The sequence below is a fragment of the Bubalus bubalis genome, chromosome 16 (genome assembly GCF_019923935.1).
Source record: "Bubalus bubalis isolate 160015118507 breed Murrah chromosome 16, NDDB_SH_1, whole genome shotgun sequence".
Taxonomy (NCBI): domain Eukaryota; kingdom Metazoa; phylum Chordata; class Mammalia; order Artiodactyla; family Bovidae; genus Bubalus; species Bubalus bubalis.
In genome coordinates, this window is record NC_059172.1 from 38511438 (window position 1) to 38536541 (window position 25104).

The 25104-nt window shown below is 40.9% G+C and overlaps 1 pseudogene; it reads right to left on the bottom strand.

The window, feature by feature from the left end:
• Positions 1–19661: 19661 nt before the first annotated feature.
• On the bottom strand, positions 19662–22715 carry LOC123464975 (annotated as a pseudogene).
• Between the last annotated feature and the right edge of the window lie 2389 nt (positions 22716–25104).

The following is a 25104-nucleotide window of genomic DNA, read 5'->3' on the forward strand; positions in this document are numbered from 1 at the left end:
TATTGATTTTGGAATTTGGAATTGTACAGGTCCATCCTGCTCACAGTAGGGCAGGGCTTAGTTTTAACAGTGGAGGACTGATAGCTGATTGGAAGTCTGAGCAGTGAATGGAGCTTGTCTTCTGGGAGCTTCTTTATAGGGTGATATAGTTAAGCTATTTGTTGGAATCTCCAGATGTTAAGACCTTCAGTTCTTTCTTCATTGGCTGGTGAGATGTCCTAGAGAACTTCTCCAATTTCCTGGAGAGAATAAAGACCTGGTTTCCAGCATTTGGAGAGCCAGTGGGAAAAGACCTTGGCATGGGGGTAGGCCTGATGGGGCATTTACTGTGCATATGGATACTTAAGATTGTTTTATGGTATCCCTGCCTTCAAGTGTGCCTGAAGGGCCTTCAATTTTATCTTCTCCAGACAGATCTCCTGTCTTCTGCCAATGAGAAAAACAGTAGCGAGTTAGCTAAGGGATCTAGAAATCTTTTTTTTTTTTCAACAGCTTTCAACCAATCTTCTTTTATTCCCCACCCCCCAAACTTCCAGAAATATCTTGAACCACCAATTCCTAGGCCTTTGGAGGGTTCTGCCATTTAGGTGTGGCAGTTCTTTGGTTTCCCCTGTTATATCTGCTTACTTAGGTCAACTAAGTCATTAGACACCTATCTATCTATTTTTCAGTTTCCAAAATTTTCTCATAATCTCTTTTTTCTCACCTTTTCTGAAGATTTATACCTTAAAAAAAAAATCCCTTTAAACCCAGTTAAGGGATCAGACAAACCTCAGTATGCTGTCAGAGGAGGAACAGAGCATAGGAGATGCGGACACATTATACATAGATGGAGAAATCCAATTCCCTAACTTTCTCTCACTTTCAGGAAATCCCTTCTTTTAGAGGGGTTTGCAAAGAGAGCAACCTTTTATGCCTTTGTTCAAAATATAATCTTTCCTCGAAAGTGCCCTGCATGCCTGCATGCTCAGCCGCTCAGTCCTGTCCAACTCTTTGCAACCCCATGGACTCTAGCCCCCCAGGCTTCTCGGTCCATTCGATTCTCCAGGCAAGAATACTGCAGTGGGCTGCCACTTCCTCCTCCAGGAGATCTTGAAAACCCAGGGATCAAACCTGAGTCTCCTGCACCTCCTGCATTTACCACTGAGCCACCCAGGAAGCCCAGGTAGTAGCCTAGATCTCTGCTGAGTTTTCCATTGAGTTATCCAGTCCTGTGGGCTGCTTTAGGAGGTCAATTTCAGCCTTTAAAGGACAAATACTGCTAGTGCTTGTAGAAATACAATTTCAATTCAGTGAATTCCTTGAATAATAATTTTAATTACAGCAGTTATAATTTAACAATTACAAAAACAATTATTATAAAATAAGTTATTTTATAGAGAGTGCACAAACAAGAAGGACACTCCCTCCCATAAATGGGTATTGGGTTGGACTTGTGTGGTCTTTGCCAGGTCTTGTTGCCTCCCAGCAAGTCATTTCAAGGGCAGGTTCTGAAGGAGAGACCAACCCAAGCTAGTTCTGGAGGAGATGCAGACACGTGAGGAGTGCCCAAGGGAGGGGTGGTTCATGCGCCAGGCCCTGCTACACAGACACGCAAAACTTAAGGTTCAGGTTGATACCAACCTGTAAGTCACCTCGCTACGGTGAGCCCCAGGGAAAATCGGATCTGCTTGCTTCTTAGGGGCAGAGGCACCATCCTCCCTTAGCCCCGCCCCTTAGGCCCCCTTCCCGCCGGCGCACGTGGAGCCGGTGAGCTACACGTTTTTAACTTGCAACCTGAACCACGCACAGGAAACGGCTAAGGCCGTTGAGAACCTGAGCCACGCACAGGAAACGGCTAAGGCCAGGAAAGGCTGGGTTGAGAGGAGGGAGAGAGGCTGGTGCGCAGAGGTGCCGCTGGCTGCAATGGAATTTCGGGACAGGGAGGCCACAGAAAAGATCTACAAAGAAAACTGGCTTGGTCAGAAGGAGGGGGAGCGGCTGGGGAGACTAATGAGAGGAGGAGGTAATGAAAGGAAGGGGCTAGGATGAGAGGGAGGGGCTGCTTGAGAGAGTGATCAGTGGGGAGGGGAAATAGATGGGCAAGAAGAAGAAAGGGAAATAGATGGTAGGAACTTATCTTGGGGACGGGAGGGACTTAAGAGGAGAGCCAGTGTGCTCACTTAGTCCAGCAAGAAGGGACCCTCACCATGGACAGGAAGAACGCCTGCTGCTGTGAAGCCCAGAAGTAGCTGCCTGGGTAAACCTTAATTCTAACATGTTTTGATGACTGGCTGGCCTCCCACCCAGCAGAACTTGGAAGACACTGCTGTAACTGTTGGGCTGGGTTTTAACTGTTGTGATCTGACAAAATGCAAGTATTTAATAATCCTGCTTCATAGTCACATAATGTTTAATTAACCCTTTCAGAGTACTTTCTCTTGTTCTAATATGGTAATATCTTGAGATGGCTGCATTATCCCCATTTTACAGGCAAAGATGTTAAAACAGAAATGACTTGCTCAGAATCACAAATCAGCTTAATTATTAAGTAGAAAGAGATTAGTTGTGATATTATTGAAGCCAATATCTGCCAGTGTGGAATAAAATAACTAGAGTAGGATGTGACTTAGTGATAAGAGGTAACACAGAACTAGTGATCTGAAGCCACAAAAAGATGTCTCCAGATTCAAAACCCATCTTCTCCAGAAAGACCAATGCTCCACACCCTGGGCCTCAGGCCTCCTGGTTCCTCTGCAGAATCTAGGGGCCTGTCTCAGTCTTTTTAGGCTGCTGTAACAGAATGTCAAAAACTGGGTGGCCCATACACAACAGAAATTTATTTTTTACAGTTCTGGAGGCTGAGAAGTCCAAGACCAAGGTGCCAGCAGGTTTGGCATCTGGTGAGAACCTGACTCGTAGATGGCCATCTTTATGCTGTAACTTCACAAGGTGGAAGGTGCAGTGGCGCTTCCTTGGGCTTCTTTTATAGGGGCACTAATCACATTTATGAGGGTTCTGCTCAGATGATATAATCACCCCAAAAGTCCTCAATATGTAATGTCATCACCTCGGGGGTTGGGTTTTAGCATATGAATTTTGGGGTAATACATTTAGACCACAGCAGAGCCAAAAAGGACTCCATGGTTAGGAGGTGTTGGATATGCTTGGGTGAAACTATTGCTCCTTTGTTCTTCAGGAGCGGGGCAGTGCTACAGCCTACTCTCTGGTCTTCTAGACTGGCTTACCTGCCCTCCCTTATTGTTTCAGAAGATGTTTACATTTTCTTATTGGTGTGCAGGATCCATATAACTTAGGTGTTCATCTAATCTATTGATGCTGAATGCAAGGGAAGACTCACAGACTTTGGAATGGTGAGTAGGAGCCAGCTACCAGAAGGTCTAGAGGAAGAACTTTCCAGGCATACAGGAGGGACAGACTCCAGGAAAGTAATGACCTTAATGAGTTCAGGAAATAGAGGTCCCACAAGGCTGAGGAAAGTGGCATGAAAAGAAGTTAGAGTGAAAAGGCAGAGGTCCAACCACAATTGTAGGGGTGGTTGGCAGGACTTGAAGCTTGGGAATAAAAATCTGGGCAGGGCTGGGCTATCCAAAGAGATAGAAATGTTTCCTTAGAGACCTCAGTTTACTCCTGCAGAATAGCAGAGGAGTTAAAACAAGGCAATGTAGTCCAGCCTGACTGAGCTTCCTACATGAAGATGACATAGGATGAACAAGAGGAAACATGGACCAACAGAGTGCAACACAGAACGCCAGTGACCTAAGGACTCTCCATAAGAGCCACACCAACCTCCCAACCCAGAAAATACATATTTGAGAGGATATTAAGACCACAAACCCAATTCAGAACTGCAGAGTCTCTTAAGTGACTTCCATCTGAGGACTCTGTGGGGCGTCCACCACTAAGGGTGGGGATGCAGCTTCCCATTGTCCTCTCTGCAGAAAAATGGAAATCTTTTAAATTGTCACTGGTAGTACATAGAAGTTTATTTCTCACCAGTTCAGGGCTTGTCAAACCCTCTGTCTATATATAGGGTTTTAACTGATTATCTGATGGTGGGTAGGGTGGTAATGGAACCTTAAGTTTCCACTAAAGTGTAAAAAACACTGCAGTGTAACACCACCACAAAGTCTTAATGAGCTTCTATTCAACCCTACTTTACTTGGGAGAAAATGATAATATAAAACTCTTAAATGATTATTTTTAAAGGGCTTATTTTTCAATTATTTAGATATCTGGAGTTATTTTGGAGTTATCCAATTATTGAGTTTCTGCGTGTTGCCACCTTTCACCAAGCCACTACTGTCTCTCACCTGGATAGTTGTAATATCAGACTAATTTGTCTTTTTCACTTCCATGTTTGAATCCTTGCAGGCTGCCCCTCAAACAGTAATCTGAGTGAATCTCCTGCACACTAAAACTAGGACTTCTTTTTCCTAGTAATGGCAGGCTAGGTTATTTGGATCAACCCTCTGGCTGAAAATAACTTGAAAGAGGAAAACTGAACAAAATATAAGAAACATTTTCTTAAGATGAATGAAGAGATGATAAAACAGTAAGAATCAAGCTAAAATGTGAAGATTTAAGATGGGTAAGAAGGTATGGGAGCTTCTTTCACCCTGAAGGTATGCATATTCCCCCAAATTAGTATGTTAGTGTCATGGGTCCCAGTATACAGAAATCAAAGCCAGGGGCTGGCAAAGTGGGGAGTCTTATGGAGTCTCAGGTAAACAGGTTCTAAGGGATCCCCCTAAGTGTAGGAGAGGGGACCTATCTGACTTTAACCAAGAGCATATGGCAAAGTGAGAGAATGTCACTCTCATGGTACTTATATTATAAAAGTCTGTCTTATGAGTAGACAAATGGCAAGGAGCTTAGGGCAGCTTTGAGCAAGAAATTAAAGCCACAGATTTAAGAAATCCTATGAATTGCAATAAAAAAGAACCAACACCTAAAGTTGTCATAATGAAATTATTTAAAAACCAAAGAAAAGGGCCAAAGCTTAAAACTGGTTAGAGAAAAGAGTAAATTATGTTTAAGAAAGGTACATGGTACATGGGAGATAAATGGATAAACAATCTATTGGGGAGATTTTCTGCATATTAGCTTGACGACCTGTGTCACTTGATCTCTTTGAAACTCAGTCTCCTCACCTGCAAAATGTAGATAATAAAACCTACTTTATAGGGGAAATCATCAGGATTAACTTAATAATTCATTATATGTAGAACACCTAATAATCCGTAGTATATATTAGATGTTCCTGTTCTGGACTGATTTTCTCCCAAATTTGAGTTTGGGGTTTGTTCTATGCAAATTTACTAATTCAGATCTTCAGTTCAGGCTTTCTTCAGTTCCAAATACCCATCTCCAAATACTTCTATATCTAAAACATATTTCCTTCCTTCCCTTTTAAAGGGCTAGAGAAAAACAAATCCTATTGCAGTAACACCTGTTCGGCCACAGGATAAAAAAAGGTAAATGAGCAAACATCTAATTTAGGGTGCACCTGCTAATTCTCTGACCTAAATTATACTCTGTGGTATTTTCTGAATTTCTGTCATGATAACGATTACCTGGGGGCAGTTTTTAGTAATATAATTTTTGGTTCTCTTTGCCTGGACAATACTATTTTTTTAGATCTAAAGGTAAAACCGCAGAATTTGACTTTTTAACAAGTACCCAAGTGACTCTCACCTTCATAAAACAGTGGGAATAATGCCTAGGGAGTGAAGATTACAATATTGACCAAGCCACTGATTAACGTGAGTGAACAAATACTTCCTGCTATAGGAGAGAGAGAAGAAACTACAAACAGGAGGCTGGCTCTATGAAGGTGGATGCAACAGGGCCTGTGTCTGGACAGGTTCACCAATTTTCCAGAAGACATAGGGTACATGAAATATCTTATGGCAGACAGACCCTACTCCGGTTGAATGGGCAAAGTAGGGCCTTTGATTGTGGAGACCTAGGAAAGCTTTGTGAAGGAAGTACAATCTGAGTTAGACTACTCTCTAGAGTTTTTCCAAATGACTATAAAAAGGAATTCTGGAGAAGAGAAACAATTTTAAGCAAAATTGGTTCTAGAAAGAGCAAGAAAACTGAGCTATTCCTTCCATATCTTCAAGGAAATGCCTGTGCTCAAAGGGTCGAAGGTATAAAGGACTAGGTGGAACTGAGTAGACAGTTTAAAGATGCAAAAAAGCAGGATGGATTAGGAAACAGACTGGGTGAGAAGAGGTTAGGAGCCCCTGAGACAGAGAAAGTCCAGGTTCATTTCCTGCCTCAGGACCCCTATTCCCCACACCTTCAGGGGTCAGTTTCTGATTCCATAACTGACTGGAAGATCTGGAAACTTTGGTCCCCAAATGCCAGAACTCCCACTAATCTACCCTAATAATGTGTCGAGATCCTGAGATTCCCTCCTGAGACTTCAAATTCTTCCCTGCTTGCCCTGAACTCCGCCTGCCTATCTAGCATCATTTGTTCAAAAGTTCTGCTTGTTCTTGCATCAGGACCATTTTCTTTTTTTCATCAGCAATTTCCTCTGCCCCAGAATATTTTTCTCCTCCTCTTCACTTATTTTATTTGTCAGATCTCTGTTTATATAGTTCTCATTCAGACAAGCCTTTTCCTAATTAGCCTAAATTATCCTCCACCCTTTATCTCTAACACATGCTTAGAATTTTTTTTCATAGCACTTGTCAGTATTTCAGATTACATACTTATTTGTGTATGTGGCTCTCTCCCTTCACACAATAAACTCCATGAACCCCATCTGTTTCCCTCACCACTCTTGACTTGGTACCTAACTCAGGGCAATCTTTCACCATTAATATTTGTTTACAAAAGAGGGGGTTGTGACCTTAATAACTATTAGCCTGAGGCCTTGGCACATCCCCTACTATAAGATCCTATGCATTCTCAAGATCCTAATGCCTTTCCTGTCTCTTCCTCCAGAGCTTGTGCCTGGATTCATACTCTGATGTCAATATTCACTAGTTGTGGTCCACTGTTTACATTGTCTATGCTGTTTAAATCTCAGTTTCCTTTTCCTATAAAACTGAGATAATTTCTACTATGTAGAGTCACAAGGAGGATTATGGAAGAATCTGTGTAAAACGTCTAACAGAGTTACCTGAAAAATAGTGATTGATAATGGTTAGCTGCCATTATTCGGAGAAGGCAATGGCAACCCACTTCAGTACTCTTGCCTGGAAAATCCCATGGACAGAGCAGCCTGGTAGGCTGCACTCCATGGGGTCGCGAAGAGTCGGACACGGCTGAGCGACTTCACTTTCACTTTACACTTTCATGCTTGGAGAAGGAAATGGCAACCCATTCCAGTATTCTTGCCTGGAGAATCCCAGGGACAGAGGGACCTAGTGGGCTGCCGTCTATGGGGTCGCACAGAGTCAGACACGACTGAAGCGACTTAGCAGCAGCAGCAGCTGCCATTATTGTTGCTGCTAACAGCTAATCACCTCCAAGATTCAAACCATCGGCTTTTTCCCATAAGAAAGTTCTCCTTTAATTAATATCTATAAAGAGATCTTATAAATAAAATTATATATATATATATATAAGATCTTATAAATTAACAAGAAAATAGAAAAATGGATGAAGGTTATAAACATGCAGATTCACAAAAAATTCCAAAAATTTTAATATATGTTATCACAGTAGAGACAGGAGTAGAGAAAGGGACATAGTCTGGCTCGCAGATACCGCTCACACTTCCCCTCTTACAGTTTTTCCCCCTAGCGTTGGGAAAGAAGGAAAAGCAAGTGCCTCCTCCCTTGAAGGGGTGGTGACGCCATGTCACCTTCTGCTTCTCCGGTTGACACAGCCTGGCATGATGCCCCCGTGAGCACTGGCCACACCTCTGGTTCTTTACAGGGTGCCTCGTTCTCTGCCTCTTGGCATCCCCCTTAAAAACTCCCTCACCAGAAATGTATCTCTGGGGATTGCCAGGGACAACTCATGCATTACCCCCGTGAACTCTCCCAAGTGGCTCCTGCCATTGTCGTCCCCCCCACCCCAGAGCATTCCCACTGTCCAAGCAGCCTGCTGTCAGCTGCTGCCAGGGTTTCACTTCCCAGGACACGTGATGTTTTCCTCGAACTGTGAGGAGGATGCCCAACTCCCAACTCTGTCACACAGTTAAGATGAGTAGGATGATACCATTCTCATAAGGGGATTCTGCAGTGGACTCCTCTGAAGACGTTCAGTTGCTAAAGAATCTAAAAGGCCTCCCCTGGAAGTGGTGCCAGAGCATGACCTGGGGACATTATTGGACTTAATCCTCCATTCTACCTTCATTCCATGATATCCTCTTTACTGTTTTTCAATTTATTCCCTTCTTAAGGTATGATTCAGCAAGGTGAACATCCCCCAGGAGGTTGTTAGAAATGAAGAATCTCAGGCCCTTCTAAATCAGATCCTGCATTTTATAGCAAGACTCCCAGGTAATGACTATACACATTAAAGTTTAAGAAATTCTGATGAATGGGACAGAATTTTTGAATTCTCTCACTCCACTTACTTAGATCCAAGTTCATTTTTAGCCCCCATAGGTCTGTTTCTTCCTTTTTACATTCCCTGTTGCTAGCTAGAGGTGTTTAGGTAGTCAGCACATGGTGTCTACCACAGTAGCTCTGTAGGGATTCCATGAAAGCAGACTCACATCTGTTCATTGTAGACTCCCGAATAATTAAAGAAAAATAACCCAACCCAGTATGATAGGTTATCTATCACAGAGAGATAAAGGGTAGATTTTGAAGGAATATTGAAGTCATCTGCCCCTATAACTCTGTAATACCCTCTGTTTTAAAAGATATCTCAATACATTACTGAGGCAGGGGAATGATTATGATGGACCAGCTTTGTTAGCAAATGTACACATTCACTATGTAGAAATAAACAGCAAAGATTATATTGAAATTGTACATGTAGATGATAATGTTGTTGTTCAGTCACCAAGTGGTGTCTGACTCTTTGCAACCCAATGAACTGCAGCATGCCAGGTTTCCCTGTCCCTCACCATCTCCCAGGGTTTGCCCATGTTCTTATCCCTTGATTTGGTGATGCCATACAACTGTCTCATGCTCTGTCATCCTCTTCTCCTCCTGCCCGCAATCTTTCCCAGCATCAGGGTCTTTTCCAATGAGTCAGCTCTTCGTATCAGGTGGCCAAAGTATTGGAACTTCAGCATCACCACTTGCAATGAATATTCAGGGTTGATTTCCTCTAAGAGTGACTGGTTTTATCTCCTTGCTGTCCAAGGGACTCTCAAGATTCTTCTCCAGCACCACAGTTCGAGAGCATCAGTTCTTCAGCCCTCTGCCCTCTTTCTGGGCCAGCTCTCACATCCATACGTGACTACTGGAAAGACTGTAGCATTGACTATACAGACCTTTGTTGGCAAAGTGATGTCTTTGCTTTTTAACACACTGTCTTGTTTTGTCATTACTTTCCTGCCAAGAAGCAATCACCGTCTAATTTCATGGCTGCAGTCACCATCCACAGTGATTTTAGAGCCCAAGAAAAGGAAATCTGTCATTGTTCCCTTTTCCCCTTCTATTTGCCATGAAGTGATAGGACCAGATGTCATGATCTTAGTTTTTTTTAATATTGAGCTTTAAGCCCACTTTTTCATGCTCTTCACCCTCAACAAGAGGCTCTTTAGTTCCTCTTCAGTTTCTGCCATTAAAGTGGTATCATTCACATATCTGAGGTTGTTGATATTTCTTCTGGCAGTCTTGATTCCAGCTTGTAACTCATCTAGCCTGGCATTTCGCATGATATGCTCTGGGTTAAACAAGGTGACAATAAACTGCCTTGTCGTACCCTTTCTCAAACTGGAACCAGTCAGTTGTTTCATACAAGTTTCTAACTGTTGCTTCTTGACCCACGTACAGGTTTCTCAGGCAAAAGGTAAAATGGTCTGGTATCCCCATCTTTTAAGAGTTTTCTATAGTTTGTTATGATCCACACAGTCAAAGGCTTTAGTGTAGTCAATGAAACAGAGGTAGATGTTTTTCTGGAATTCCCTTGTTTTCCCTATGATCCAGTGAATGTTGGCAACTCTGGTTCCTCTGCCTTTTCTAAACCCAACTTGAACATCTGGAATTTCTTGGCTCACATAATGCTGAAGCCTAGCTTGAAGGATTTTGAGCATAACCTTTCTAGCATGGGAGATGAGTGCAATTGTCTAGTAGTCTGAACATTCTTTAGTACTGCCCTTCTTGGGAATTGGGATGAAGAGTGATCTTTTCCAGTCCTGTGGCCATGGGTGGGTTTTCCAAATTTGCTGACATTGAGTGCAGCACTTTAATAGCATCATCTTTTACGATTTTAAATAGCTCTGCTGGAATTTCATCACCTCTACTAACTTTATTAGCATATAGATGATCCTTGAAGGTAATTCTTTCCTCATCCCATGATTTGTATCGAAGATCAGTTTGAGGACATTATTGCTGTCAGCAGAGGTTGAAAATGGCCCTAGCTGGTGTCCACCTGCCACGCCAAGGTGGAAGGTCTCTAAAATTCACCCAAAGTTTCTTTGGCACACTCCTTCAGATAGAAGTCACACACAATACAAAGAACTGCCTTGTGAGTGAGATTTTAGAATTCATTGCGACTTCCTCGTGGTTTGATTTCTCTTTGGTTTTGATTCTTTTTTCCACTGATACTTTTTTCCTGCTCTGATTTTTCTTTAAACAGCCTTTAGCTCTAGAACTTTCTGTTTGATGAATCCCGTGGAATATTCAATGTAAGAAGCCAATGCTGGAAGACCCTTAAAAAAGCATCTTATCCTGTTATTATTTTCCTGCTTGGCTGCTGTATTCTTTGTGGTTGACAGGTTTCTCAGAGTCTGCATGGTCTTTTATCCTGGGGATGGTTCTACAGGGGAAAGTCCTGTAGAACCATTTTAGGGAGATCAGATCAGATCAGTCGCTCAGTCGTGTCCGACTCTTTGCGACCCCATGAATCGCAGCACGCCAGGCCTCCCTGTCCATCACCAACTCCCGGAGTTCACTCAGACTCACGTCCATCGAGTCAGTGATGCCATCCAGCCATCTCATCCTCTGCCATCCCCTTCTCCTCCTGCCCCCAATCCCTCCCAGCATCACAGTCTTTTCCAATGAGTCAGCTCTTCACATGAGGTGGCCAAAGTGCTGGTGTTTCAGCTTTAGTATCATTCCTTCCAAAGAACTCCCAGGGCTGATCTCCTTCAGAATGGACTGGTTGGATCTCCTTGCAGTCCAAGGGACTCTCAAGAGTCTTCTCCAACACCACAGTTCAAAAGCATCAATTCTTTGGCACTCAGCCTTCTTCACAGTCCAACTCTAACATCCATACATGACCACAGGAAAAACCATAGCCTTGACTAGACGAACCTTTGTTGGCAAAGTAATGTCTCTGCTTTTGAACATGCTATCTAGGTTGGTCATAACTTTCCTTCCAAGGAGTAAGCGTCTTTTAATTTCATGGCTGCAGTCACCATCGGTAGTGATTTTGGAGCCCCCAAAAATAAAGTCTGACACTGTTTCCACTGTTTTCCCATCTATTTCCCATGAAGTGGTGGGACCGGATGCCATGATCTTCGTTTTCTGAATGTTGAGCTTTAAGCCAACTTTTTCACTCTCCACTTTCATTTTCATCAAGAGGCTTTTGAGTTCCTCTTCACTTTCTGCCATAAGGGTGGTGTCATCTGCATATCTGAGGTTATTGAGATTTCTCCTGGCAATCTTGATTCCAGCTTGTATTTCTTCCAGTCCAGCGTTTCTCATGATGTACTCTGCATATAAGTTAAATAAACAGGGTGACAATATACAGCCTTGACGAACTCCTTTTCCTATTTGGAACCAGTCTGTTGTTCCATGTCCAGTTCTAACTGTTGCTTCCTGACCTGCATACAAATTTCTCAAGAGGCAGATCAGGTGGTCTGGTATTCCCATCTCTTTCAGAATTTTCCACAGTTTATTGTGATCCACACAGTCAAAGGCTTTGGCATAGTCAATAAAGCAGAAATAGATATTTTTCTGGAACTCTTACTTTTTCTATGATCCAGCGGATATTGGCAATTTGATCTCTGGTTCCTCTGCCTTTTCTAAAACCAGCTTGAACATCAGGAAGTTCATGGTTCACATATTGCTGAAGCCTGGCTTGGAGAATTTTGAGCATTACTTTACTAGCGTGTGAGATGAGTGCAATTTAGGGGGATAGTGGTTGGCTTATTAGAAGCTGGGAAAAAGCGTAGAAGACAGCTTATAGAAGACAGCTTATTAGAAGCTGTCTTCTTTGGAGCAAACTTGTACAACCATTATGTGGAAAGGGTAGCATCTGATAGGATGTGCTCTGAAAGCAACTTTAATTTTTTTCCTGCCCACCCTGCTCAGAGGCTAATTTCTTTCTTGTCTGTGGATGAAATCTTAAGTGGGTGTCTGTAGCTCTTCCAGACACTCATAGAAAAATATTTAAGTCCCTCCGGTCAATTTTAGACATAAAATAGCCTCATTTCAGTCATTGAAATGTCCAGTCCCATGTAACTCTGAACTTGATTTAAGACAAATATTTCCCATTTTTCTGCTTCCCCAGCCCAGGCTGATTCAGGCTGGAAGCATGAAGTGAGGAGAGGGAGGTAGGGGCCCACAGGGGCAGGGGAGGCACAACTGTCTTCTTTGTTTTCCCACCTAAGGCTTCTGCTCCTCCAAACCCACTCCCTCTAGGAGTAGGGTCCAACAGGGCTTGGGGATGGAGGCAGAAGGAGTGAGAGGAGGAAAGGCCTTACTTTAGGGAAACTGTAACACTTAGTGGTGCTGGTGCCGGCCCAGGATTTTGATGGATATTCACTATGGACTCCTCTTACTAGGCAGCTTCATGCGGCCCTTGGAAATGGGTCCACTGAAACACTGGACCTCCTGTGCTGGCCACCTGTTCCACTGACTTGTGCATCTGATTTGAAATCTCTGTTGCCTAGTAGCAAGCCCACTCAGGTGGGGTCTCCTTGGAAACAACCCTCAGGCTCATTCTCTCCCTTCCCTCATTTGGTCCACTCGAAGCAGGCACTTCTGCTCTGAGTTTAATGGTTTATGCACTCCTCCTCATCCTAGCACCTGACTCCAGCCACAGCCATCCACCCTTAATCCTCCTGGGTATGGGTCAGACACCAATTGTTTCGGTCCACTCAGTTTTAAGGGAACTGATTTTTCAAAGCCCTTTCTCACGAGATTTGAGATAAAAAGGTGTGCAGCCTTGGATAAGTGAAGGAGGTAGAAGGGAGAATGCTACAGGGCATCAACTGTTTTTTCCAAAATGTCTTTTCTTTGACCTCAAATCTTGAGGACTTGAGGGGTGAGTGTATCTCTAAAGATCACAAAGCTATCTCTAACTTGCTATTGTTCAGTCGCTTCAGTTACGTCTGACTCTTTGCAACCCGATGGACTGCAACATGCCAGACTTCCCTGTCATTCACTATCTTCTGGAACTTGCTCAACCCCATGTCCATTGTGTCAGTGATGCCATTAAACCATCACATCCTCTGTCCTCTCCAACTACCTCCTCCTTTGCCTGTCCATGAAGGTGGTCTCAAAACCCACTTTGAAGTAAGGGGACTTGCCACCTACTCCTTTTTTTTTTTTTTGCTTTTGGGCCTCAGCTGCATCAGAAGCAGAGGAGAACCCATTATAGCATGATGTCCTGTTTTCCAACCCCACTACGCACAGGGAAGTTGCATTTTAGAGCCCTCAGAGGAGAAAGCATCTCCTACCATTTTTTTGAGCACTATTTTAGATGTATGAGTGAAAGACTACCCGCTTCTTTCTTTTGGGGTGTTTTTTTTTTTTTTTTCAGTTTTTTACAGTATATTTTTGGAGGGTACTTTTTTCACTCTCTCTCTCTTTTTTCTCTCTTTTTTTTTAACAATTTAGAAATGAGATTAAATGATTCACCATGACTGAGTCAAAAAGAATTTTTACAGAGGGGAGACCTGCTGTTTTTTTCTTGTTGAAAGCAGTTTAAGGCAACTGCTTTTAGATTTCTGGATGTTTTCTTTTTATATTGGAAACTGAAGTTAGGGAAGTTTTAAACAAGTTAAAGTGTGGGTTTTTTAAAACAATTTTAACCTTTAGTTTTTCACATCAGGGTTTTAGAAACATGAAAAGAAGGTTGATTTTTTTTTTCCACTGTATGTGGCCTGGGTGGTGATATTGCAAGTGGTATATGGAGTGTCTCAACTGATTGAATGCTGTGGGATATTTGGGTCTGGAGAAGGGTTGTAAACATAATCTCAGAGCAATAAGATGGAACCTTGGGAGTAACTGGATTACAGACAAGTCCAGTAGGACCATATTTTCATAGCTTTGTAAGGAGTGGCATCTGCATCTCAACCTTAATGATAACCTTATGTAGGGAAAAAAATGAACTTCAGTAGACCTATGTATTCTCTATGTACACTCTTCCCATTATCTGATTCTGACACTCTTGAAGCTGTCTTGCTCCTTGAAGTTGTAGACAATAGCAATGCAAAACACCTCCCTTACCTCAAACCCCACCCCGCAAAAAACTCAGCTTGGGTTCCATATGCACATGCATTTTAATGTTCCTAATCCATGAAGGTGCCTGTTCTTTGGGTTCTCATTAATAAGCTAAAAAAATTCCTTTTAATACATATTTATATGTGTATTAGAATCATACTTTTTCAACTTTGGAAATGGCCTTTTAACAGTTTTGGGGGTCCTCCATTAAAATGCATAATGCATTCATCTGACAGAGCCAGGTAAACCTCATCACCAAAGATGTGGTTATGCTCAGGCACATCTCTCCTTGACTCTCAGAGGGGAATCCAAAGTGACAAGGCATCTTTGCTATTTTTCTGATTTAATTTTCCTCTCTACAAATTTTGTGTTTTGGTTTTGGTTCATTTATAGCCAATACTCATTAGTGGCAGCAGTGACTGAGAATTTGGTCTTTGACCGTTTGGTGATCTCTGTAAATGGACTAATGAGTTATAGAGATCCATGCTCTGCTGGGTGAAAGATGATAGAGAATTTGGACTGTTAGTCATTTTTGTTTGCCTATTTTGAGCCCAACTCTATTGAGCCCTTTGCCCTTTGAGAAGGAGAACGACTCCTTCATACCAGGATTGGTGAGATTTTACTCATGACCTGTGACTGAAATTTTAGAAAGCAAGCTGTAAGCCCTCTTTATCTGTGTGTCTGTAGTTTAGAAAAACCTTTATCCCTCATTCTGAAAGTGTAATATTTTCACACTTGCTGAGGGTATTAATAAATTTGATTATAAAGTCTCATGTTAATTGAGTTCTTTTCAGATTGGCTGATAGAGATAAGTGAAAGTAAAAGTCACTCAATCGTGTCCAACCTCGTTGCAACCCCATGGACTATACAGTCCAAGAATTCTCCAGGCCAGAATACTGAAGTGGGTTGCTTTTCCCTTCTCCAGGGGATCTTCCCAACCCAGGGATTGAACCCAGGTCTCCCACATTGCAGGCAGATTCTTTACCAGATGAGCCATCAGGGAAGACGGATAGAGATAAATAAGAGCTTAAATTAGGCAAATATTCCTTTAATTTTCAGAAAGTGGTGAAAATGAACTCTAAATATTTAAATGTGTTGCACTAACAAAACCCACTCAATAATATCTTTAAAATTCCAGTTTATGAATATAAGGAAATCTTTGGAAAATCAGTAGTTTAGCATTTGGGGTTTAAGAAAAACAGCTATATTTTCTCTAATTCATTGATGTTAAGTATAATTCCTAACAGTATTCTACTTGGATATGTTTTTTCTAAACTTATACAAGTTTATTAAGTCAGATTAGTTAGCATAACTCACAATGTTTAAGATTATGAAAAATGAAAAGTTGTGTTTCACTAATCAAATCATTATTCTGAAAATCTTTTATTTCACAGTAATAATTCTGAAAATAAATTTTATTTCAACAGTAATTCTGTTTTGTGGTATGTCAGCTTGAAGATAATTTCCAAGAGTTTTAGGTAGCTTAAAACCTTGGACTGATACTAAAATTAAGTTAAGTAATGGGTAGTTACTGCATACCAAGGTCATTCTTAAGTATGATAGAATACTGGACATTGATTACTAAGCATAATTTTAAGTTTAAATACTTTTGTGTCTTATATTTATATGCTGTGGACAGGCTGTATCTTTGAGTCTGTTAATGCAGCCTCTGGGATCTAATGCCTGATTATCTGAGGTGGACCTGATATAATAATAATAGAAATAAAGTGCACAATCAGTGGAATGTGCTTGAATCATTCCAAAGCCATCCCCCACCCCCCATCCATGGAAACATTTGTCTTCTGTGAAACTGGCCCCTGGTGCCAAGAAGGTTGGGGACCACTGTAAATTAGTATATTCATTTTTGCCACTTTGATAAGTTGTACTGTAAGGGATATATGTGGCTATGGAAAGTTGTATTATGTGTATCCATGAACCCTGCTGCTCTATTTAAAGGCTAAAATGTTGGTATGTGGGACTTTCCTGGTGGTCCAGTGGTTAAGACTCCATGCTTACACTGGAGGGGGCACAGGTTCAATTCCTGGTTGAAGACCTAAGATATCACATGTGATATAGTCAAAAAATAAAATAAAAAGCTGGTGTTTGACATAGTTCACAATTACCCACCTCATCCCTCCCCCTCAACCTCAGTTTTCTTTGAAATGGAAGTTTACTCTGATTAAAACTTAAAATTTATGTTAGTGGTTGATACTATATTGAGAAGTAATAGAAATACAACTCTGTATGTGCTCCTGCTTATGAAGAAAAAAAAAAAGAGTAGTGTTATCCTAAAACAATGGGTCTTAAGGGTTTATATGTATGATTTGTTTTGTCTCCAAAACCCCTTGGCACTGTTGAAACGTACTGAGGATGCTGGGGGGCTGTGGGGGTGGTGGTTAGGGGTTGTGTAATTGTTTACCATATTGGAAACTGAACTAGAAATGTTTATAATCCTTATTTATTGAGTCATTTGAAAATAGCAGCAATGACTTGTTTACATATTAATAACATCTTCATACTTTGAAATTCATTCTCACATTATAGATGCCCTGAGATATGGGTCCTAATGTAAAGTGTCAGTTTGTTCCAAAATATAAAAGAACACAATAAAAGGCAAAGCTTGTAATACTCTACCATTTTAACCGCTTTTAAGTGTAAGGTGTATTCACATTGCCAACTGTCACCACCATCCATCTCCAGAAAGTTTCAAATTCCAGCCGAAACTTCATACCTGTTAAATAATTAACTCCCCGTCCTCACCGTCTCCCAACCCTTGGCAATCACTAAATTTCATTTGCCTTGGTTTATAATACCTGAGTCTGAAAAGTTATGAAATGTGTTAAAATTTCACCAAAGTTTGCTCATTTTTGATGGTCTTGTTTCCATGTTACTTCTCATTGCCTTCACCTCCAATATGGAAAGTTCTTTTTATCTATATACTTTGCCTAGATAGCAAAAGATTCTGTCTTACAATACATTAATTGTATTATGTTCCTGATTATTTTTAAAAAGCAAAATTTCCTTACTTAGAAAAAAACTAAGATTCTTTACAATTGTGTTACATTTGTGCTTATCTTTAGATGTTTTATTGTCACCTTCAAATCATAGTATTTGAAGAAAAACAACAGTAATTTCTGAGGCACCCATAATCCTATCTTAAGAGTTTAAATCTCCTGATAACTTTTGATTTTTGCCTCCCTAAACCTATCTTTGATATTTCTAAGTGGGTCTCTCGAACTCCAAAAGATTTTTTCCTTAACTTATGAAAGAGGGATGTTGTTTCTAAATAATTAGGTTTTATTTATGTTGCTATTTATGAGTTTCATGGAAAGATTTGTCAAATCAGAAAAAATGCTTAGCCTTCCACAGGTTAAATTTGTATAAGTAAAATTTTATTGCTGTAACTATCTTGGGACTTGAATGATGTTGAGACTTGTTGATGTTTGTTTATCTTCATCCCAAGGATGCTTTGCTTGATGTTAGGCAACAGCAAAATAGTGTTACTAATCATAATTTTAGTTATTTAAAATGTTTACTTGGTTTAAATCTTTCTCCTTTAATGCAAAACCTGAGTCTTCTAAGCCAGTGGTTTTCATTTGGGGATAAATATCAGATTTATCTATGTTGCTGTTTGTTTAGTCGCTAAGTTGTGTCTGACTCTTTGCGACCCGTGGATTGTAGCCCGCCAGGTTCTTCTGTCCATGGAATTTCCCAGGCAAGAATACTGGAGTGGATTTCCATTTCCTTCTCCAGGCAATGGAGACTTATCTGTAGAGTTTTCTTAAACATATAAATGTTTAGAACCTACTCTGAATCTCTTAACTCGATATTCTTGATATATTATTGGTATATTTTAGTGCATTATGTATATAATGAGTAGGGAATTTTGCACATCTCAAGAATTTTTCCTCTGTAACAAGTATGTTCATTCATTTTTATAAATTGGTTGTAAAGTTCAATATCTTCTTTGAAAATAGCCTTAATCATTATGTACGTAGACATTTTGTCATAGCTTTATGTGTTTGTTTATTTGGATTAGCATTGTTTTGCATGACACAGAAACAACCAAATTTCCTTGTCAGTTACATCTTGCTTGATATGAACTCTCTCCATCAATTACCACAGTCATTTTAAGTCTGACATCTACAGATAGTTTTTGTATTACTTGTAAGATCCCCTGAAGCCTCTGAAATCAGCTGCAGGGGCCAGATCACGTCTTTGACAAAGATGCATGGTCCCCAGTGTCCAAGGAAAAGGACTATGCCAGTTACTTCAAACTACTGACACTTCAATGAATAATAGATCTTGGGTACAGGCTTCTGATGTCATCATTTAAACAACTTTAAGACTGTCCTGAAAAGGAAAGACCATGCTAATGGTCTAAATTAGGATCTACAGAACTCTTTTTAGTAAGAAGCAGATGGGTTCATGATACTGCTAACCCAAGACCCAGCAGGACAAGAAATGATTACATAGAATGGATGGACTAATGAGAGATGATCGTAGCTATTTGTTTGGAATATTGTTGATATTGTTTTAATGTTCTAGTTTTCTGGATACATAAGATACATTTCTTATTAACTTATTTATAATCCATAACAATTTAGTAAAATTTGATTTTGTAAACTGAATGAAACATCTTTAGATGATGTTTTATTCTCCCTACTTGACTCCCCTTCCAAATTCAGAAACTTTTATTAAATATTCTTACTTTTAAATGATAACATAGTTATTTGCAAACGTTCAGTAAGAATCTACCCTCCTTTTTACTAAATATAATTGGAAAAATGGTTATGTAACAGAGGCTTTGTCTGGAATGTTATATTTGAAAATGATGCTTATTTAGTTGGGTATGACAAGCCACTGTCTTTTTTCCCCAAAATTATTTTAAAATGTTATTGCATTCAAATGTTACCCCAAATTATGGAATATGAACTAACCATTTACACTTTCTCTTTTGTAAAATGGCTCTCCCTACAAAATAACTTTTTAAAATAATATTGTCAATAGGTTTTCATTTCTGTTGCTTCAGACACAAAATTCAAAATCAGCAGTTTTCCATCTCTCGCTTCTTTTGAACTGCTCCAACTTTCTCCATGCTGCTTACATGGGAAACAAAATACTGTTATAAAAAATGCTTCTTTATGTTTCAGTTGGTCTGTTAATTGTGAAGATTAGCTGTTCAAAGCAGTACTGTTATTTTGTCTCCTTCTTCAATATCCTTCATCATTGACCCAAAGACCTAAGTCCATTAGTTGGTGCTTTTCTACATCTGAGTGGCTGCAATACAGCAGCCACTGTGTGAGATTTCCAGTGTGAGATTCTCTGCCAGTTTATTTAGAAACGGTGTTATGTGAATAAAGTCTATCTGAAGGAAAATGTCTTCATATTACTGGAGGATTCTTATCCCACTTCTAAATAAATATTCCTCCCCATCTCTGCAAAATACATCCTGGACTGGACTGGCCAGATCAAGCAGAAGAGTGATTTGTGATACTGTGTGAAGATCTAATCTGTCAAGTATATGTCTAGAGTGAGACCATAAGACTACTTAATATGAAGAAAAAGAGTAAAGAGACTGCCCTCAAAGAATACTTCAAATGTTCCAAAATATATCAACATCTGGCTGCAATCCACACAGAAAAAGGCCAACTGGAATGACTTATGCATGAGATTTCCAATGAAAGCATCTACTGCTTCCAAACTGAGAATGAACACTACCACGATGAAGGACATCCCTTGGACATAACCGACATCAGGTCTGCAGTATGAATATCCTCCTAAGATACTATATAAAACATCGTGATATGGACCATCCACCTGAAAGATGTAGAAAGATGGAAAGGCAAACAATGCTGATGCTAAGTCGCTTCAGTCGTGTCCGACTCTGTGCGACCCCATAGACGGCAGCCCACCAGGCTCCCCCGTCCCTAGGATTCTCCAGGCAAGAACACTGGAGAAGGCATACAATAATTGAGCTTAATTCCAGACCAGCAACTGGACCATCAACAGATACACATTCTCTATCCTAGAAAAATATATATTTAGATAGAACTTGTTTCGCTGAAGCTTTCCCACCATCTCTTTCCTCTAGGGAGGAATATTGCATAAATTCAGGAGTGATATTCAGTTCACTTAATACAAGGAGACTCCAAGCTTTACCATGAACACTAGGGGGCAATCCCTGCACCTTAATTCTCCAACCTTTCTCTTAACTACAAATTACTTCCCAGCCTGGCAGTATTTCACTGGTCCAAATTACCATTGCATTTGAAATACTTTTTCTTAAATCTTTTTTCTTAACAAGCTGCTTTACTTTCTCAATTTAAGGCTCAGCTCAGAGGTCCCATGTTCATTTCACTGAGGTTAAAGTTTCTTCCACAGATCTGGCAAGAAGATTTTCTTGTAGTAGCCAAAATTTCAATGGGACACAAAAGCAGTATCAGTCATATGATGGCCCATACTCGAGAATCAGGATGGAGGTAGGAGGTGACTCGAATTCAGGTTTCTTAGTCTTAAAAATTGAACCAGTGATTTACAGGTCCTCCCTGTTCATTCGTGCTTTGTCCCTGCTGAATGGCTTTTGGATTTTCTAAAGATTCTCTCTGGGAGGGACTTTATCGAATGATTTCCAACCAGGAGCATCATGGACAGCCGATCTGAGCGCCTGTTAATCCTATTTGGAAAAGGTTTCAGAGAATCAGGGGCAGATAGAGGGACTGTTTGGAAGAGTAAGAGAATCACACCCTCTAACTCCCAGCTGCTTCAGGTCCTTGGTTTTTGACGTCTGCAGCCACCAAGCAGCTCCTTTGCAGAAGACTGGCTGCTCATGCTAGCAGTGACCTTGTCACCAGGCCACTCCAAGTGGGCACAACCCCAGGGACAAAGCAAGAAGATCTCAGGGAACTAAGGTTGCCTTCATGGGTGACTTTATTGCCAACAATGCTTTCCTGGTACCTCGCTTACAGGGTCTGGCTGGTAAGGAAGGTCACTTCCATGACAGGAGCCTAGAGATGTTTTGAAGACTTTGAGAGAAGTCACCACAATGTATCATAAGTCCTGCAGATGAAACCTGGTGGATAGTTTCTTGGGCAATGGCTTCTTAGCCTCAGGACAGCAAGTAATAGAGGCTTTTAGAATTCCAACCTGAGATTCCTTATGGAAACCTCCAGCAGAGTAAACTTAAAAGAAGGCCTCTGTGGTAACATTCTTGCTCTACCTATGCAAATAATCAGGCCATATCTAATAAGGCCACATTCATTTTGTGATCAGGATTCTTTGAGATTCTTTTTGATCAAAAGTGGGGAGACTGTAGGGAAAAAATATACATAAATGGAAAAATAAGTGCTTATTCTAAAGCACACCTGAGTTGTCTGATTCTGATTCTGTAAACTGTAGATAACTGATAGCAATGCCAGATAATTCTTGTCTATTGACATGCAAACAAATTCTGTTTCTAGAGAGAAACAGTCAAAAAATCAGTTTTGGCTCTATTTGTACATTTCCATATTCCTGACTTTTAACTGTGTCTGTTCTTGGTAATCTCCTTTGACCTGGTTGTATCACTTTTATTTTCTATGAGTTAAATCAGATCTTCAACTCATTTTTATTCTTATATCTGTATGAGAGCCATGATTTTACCTGCATTTAAAAGTGATCTTTTAATGCCTACTTGGAATTAAACCACCCTTTAATGGTTGACCATGTGTGCCCTGAGCTTTTGCTTCAGCCCCAGAAGGCCTTAGAGAGCAACTTTTCTGAATTTCCATTTTTGTGTATGTGTTTCGCATAGTAGTAGTGCACGCATGCTCAGTCATTTCAGGCATGTCCGACTTTTTGTGATCCCATGGACTGTAGCCCACCAGCCTCCACTGTCCATGAAATTCTTCAGGCAAGAATACTGGAGTGGGCTGTCATGCCCCTCCTCCAGGGGATCTTCCCAACTCAGGGATCAAGTCCACATCTCTTACATCTCCTACAGTGGCAGGCGGGTTCTTTACCACTAGCACCACCTGGGAGGTACATGCATATAATTTGCAAATATATACTGAGGTTGCATGTCCAACTTTTTCCTCCCAGGATGTGCAATCAAGATTAGAGAATAGTAGGATACATCATGAAAACATCTTGCTACATCGTGTCCTCACCAATTTGGTTTTGGGAAGGTTTGACCATTGTGCTCCTTTATTCCACAGTTCAGAAGAAGCACACCAACTTTCCTGATTATATTCCTGAGAATTTGACCTCTGAAATTAAGGCCTTTATTTTGCTCAATTCTCAATTTCTGATACCTAGAAATGTGCTTGGAACATAGTAAACACTAAATATTTAATGAATTTTACAGTGGTTTAATTCAATATCCTATGTTTAACAATCATTCCTCCTCTGTATTGGCCTTTCTGGCTTCGATATTGGAAACCTTATAACACTGATGTAGATGAACATATTCACTTAAGAGCTGTATGGAACTTTCCTTAAAACACGGGACCTCATAAATCTCATCAGTCCCATACCCTTTGATCAGAGCCATTTTCAGTTCTCCTTAGAGTGACCAACTGTCCCAACTTACCTGAAACTGAAGGGTTTCCTGAGATGGGAGACTAGGGATTAAAACAGAGACAGTCCTGAGCAGATAAGGATGGGTTGGTCACCCCAGTTCCAGTGGGTACCTGCTAAAGACTGTTACTTTTTCTCTAAAATAAGCTATAAGTGAGCAGTAGCACATGAACATCAGCTTTCTATGGATTCTAGAAAATAGATTTGTTGATCAATTTTCGTACTCTACACAGTAGTGCTTGGTCTTGTTCACAAGAGGACATGAAGTGAAAGTCACCCACTTGAAAAAGTCGTGTCCGACTCTTTGCGACCCCATGGACTATACAGTCCATGGAATTCTCCAGGCCAGGATACTGGAAATGGGTAGGGTAGCCTTTCCCTTCTCCAGGGGATCTTCCCAATCCAGGGATCAAACCCAGGTCTCCAGCATTACAGGCAGATTCTTTACCAGCTGAGCCACAGGGGAAGCCCTCACGAAATGATACTGACTTGTGAAGACATGATGGTAATGTACCCTCTCCCCAGACCATGAAATTAAGTGTGGGTTAGCTGCATATTTATAACTACCTTCCAACACAATAGCAACCCAAGCCTCCAGAGGCAATGGATAAATGATGTACCCAAAAAATACCCAAAGCAGGAGATATTCTTTCTTGGCAATTTTTGTTCTTCTTTTTCGTAACTGGGCTACCCAAATGAGCCACATACAGGAAATCAGAGGCTGTCCACATGGTGAGATCTGACTGAAGCTCCACCGTGATGTTTCGCAAGGGTGACGTTTCACAGGGTTGTGGCCTCCTACAGCCATAGCAGGGTGGGAGAGAACAACCACTGAACTCAGAGACCACTCTAGTTTTTTTAATCATGGCAAAACCATCCAGGAAGTGCCTGACAAGACCCTTGCCCTCCAGGCAGGCATGGCTTGTTAGATAACCCCTCAATTGTGAGCTAAATAGCCCAATCTTTGTATAAAGAGCAGCAGCAATGAAGCGAGTGATAGAAGCAGCTCTTTTTCTGGTGAGAAGTAAAGCTTATTCAGAGCCATAAGGATGGACAGCAGAAAAACCACTGAAAGGAGTGTCTTATTTTATTCTTATCTGCTCAGGTCTGTCTGGAGAGCTGGCCAAGGACCCACATATGCTGACTCAGAGCCATGTTAAAAAATATGAGCAGTATCCCATTATTCACTAGAAAGGCATTGGCTTCTGGCAGCTTCTAAGAAGGTTAAAGAATCCAGAAAGTGGCTGATTAAGGTTTTGCCCTGTATGCTTAACAGCTTCCCACGCTAGGTCACATGTTAGCCATCCCCCAACCCCTGCCCTGGACAACTGAAGTCCACAGGATATGTTTGGGTTCGTTACCCGACCGGAAAAACATTTTATTTATCCTCCATTCACCACCATTCTTTCTAACAGACCCTATAACGTTGACAACACATCTGCAACAAGCTTTGAATGACTTTCACATTTTGATGTGCTGGGTAAGTTCACGTGCCGTCTCCCCACCATGAGAACAATTCTTTGTTTGACCCTTCTCCAACCCACCAGAGCCAAATGTACTTCAAGTTTTATTTTAGAGTTTCTGGGTACCCTTCTGATCATTTTGGGGAATGTTAAAAACAAAATTCAAGGAAATATTCAGTAGCCCCAATATGATCCATAAGATTTTTCCAGCACATATTGCTTTCCAGAAATTGATCTACCTCCAGACAACCTTCATTGGGGTCCCAGATGCATTTCCCTATTTTCCTTTCTCAGAAGCTCTCTATGTTCCCTCCACTGGGTCCTGACTGAGCTGGACAATCCAGCACAATGGACAGTGACTTGGCTGCCTTGACAGGCTGTGCAGGAAGCCTTGACACAGTGACTACGGTTGTAGGAAGCATAACTCTCAAGTGGGAATGCAGCTCTGTCTTAAAATTCTGCTTGTTATTTTAAGGCAAACTGCTGACAAGCCTGGTCAGCATCCATTGACCTGAATACCCTTTTCTACATCATTAAGTCCCGTT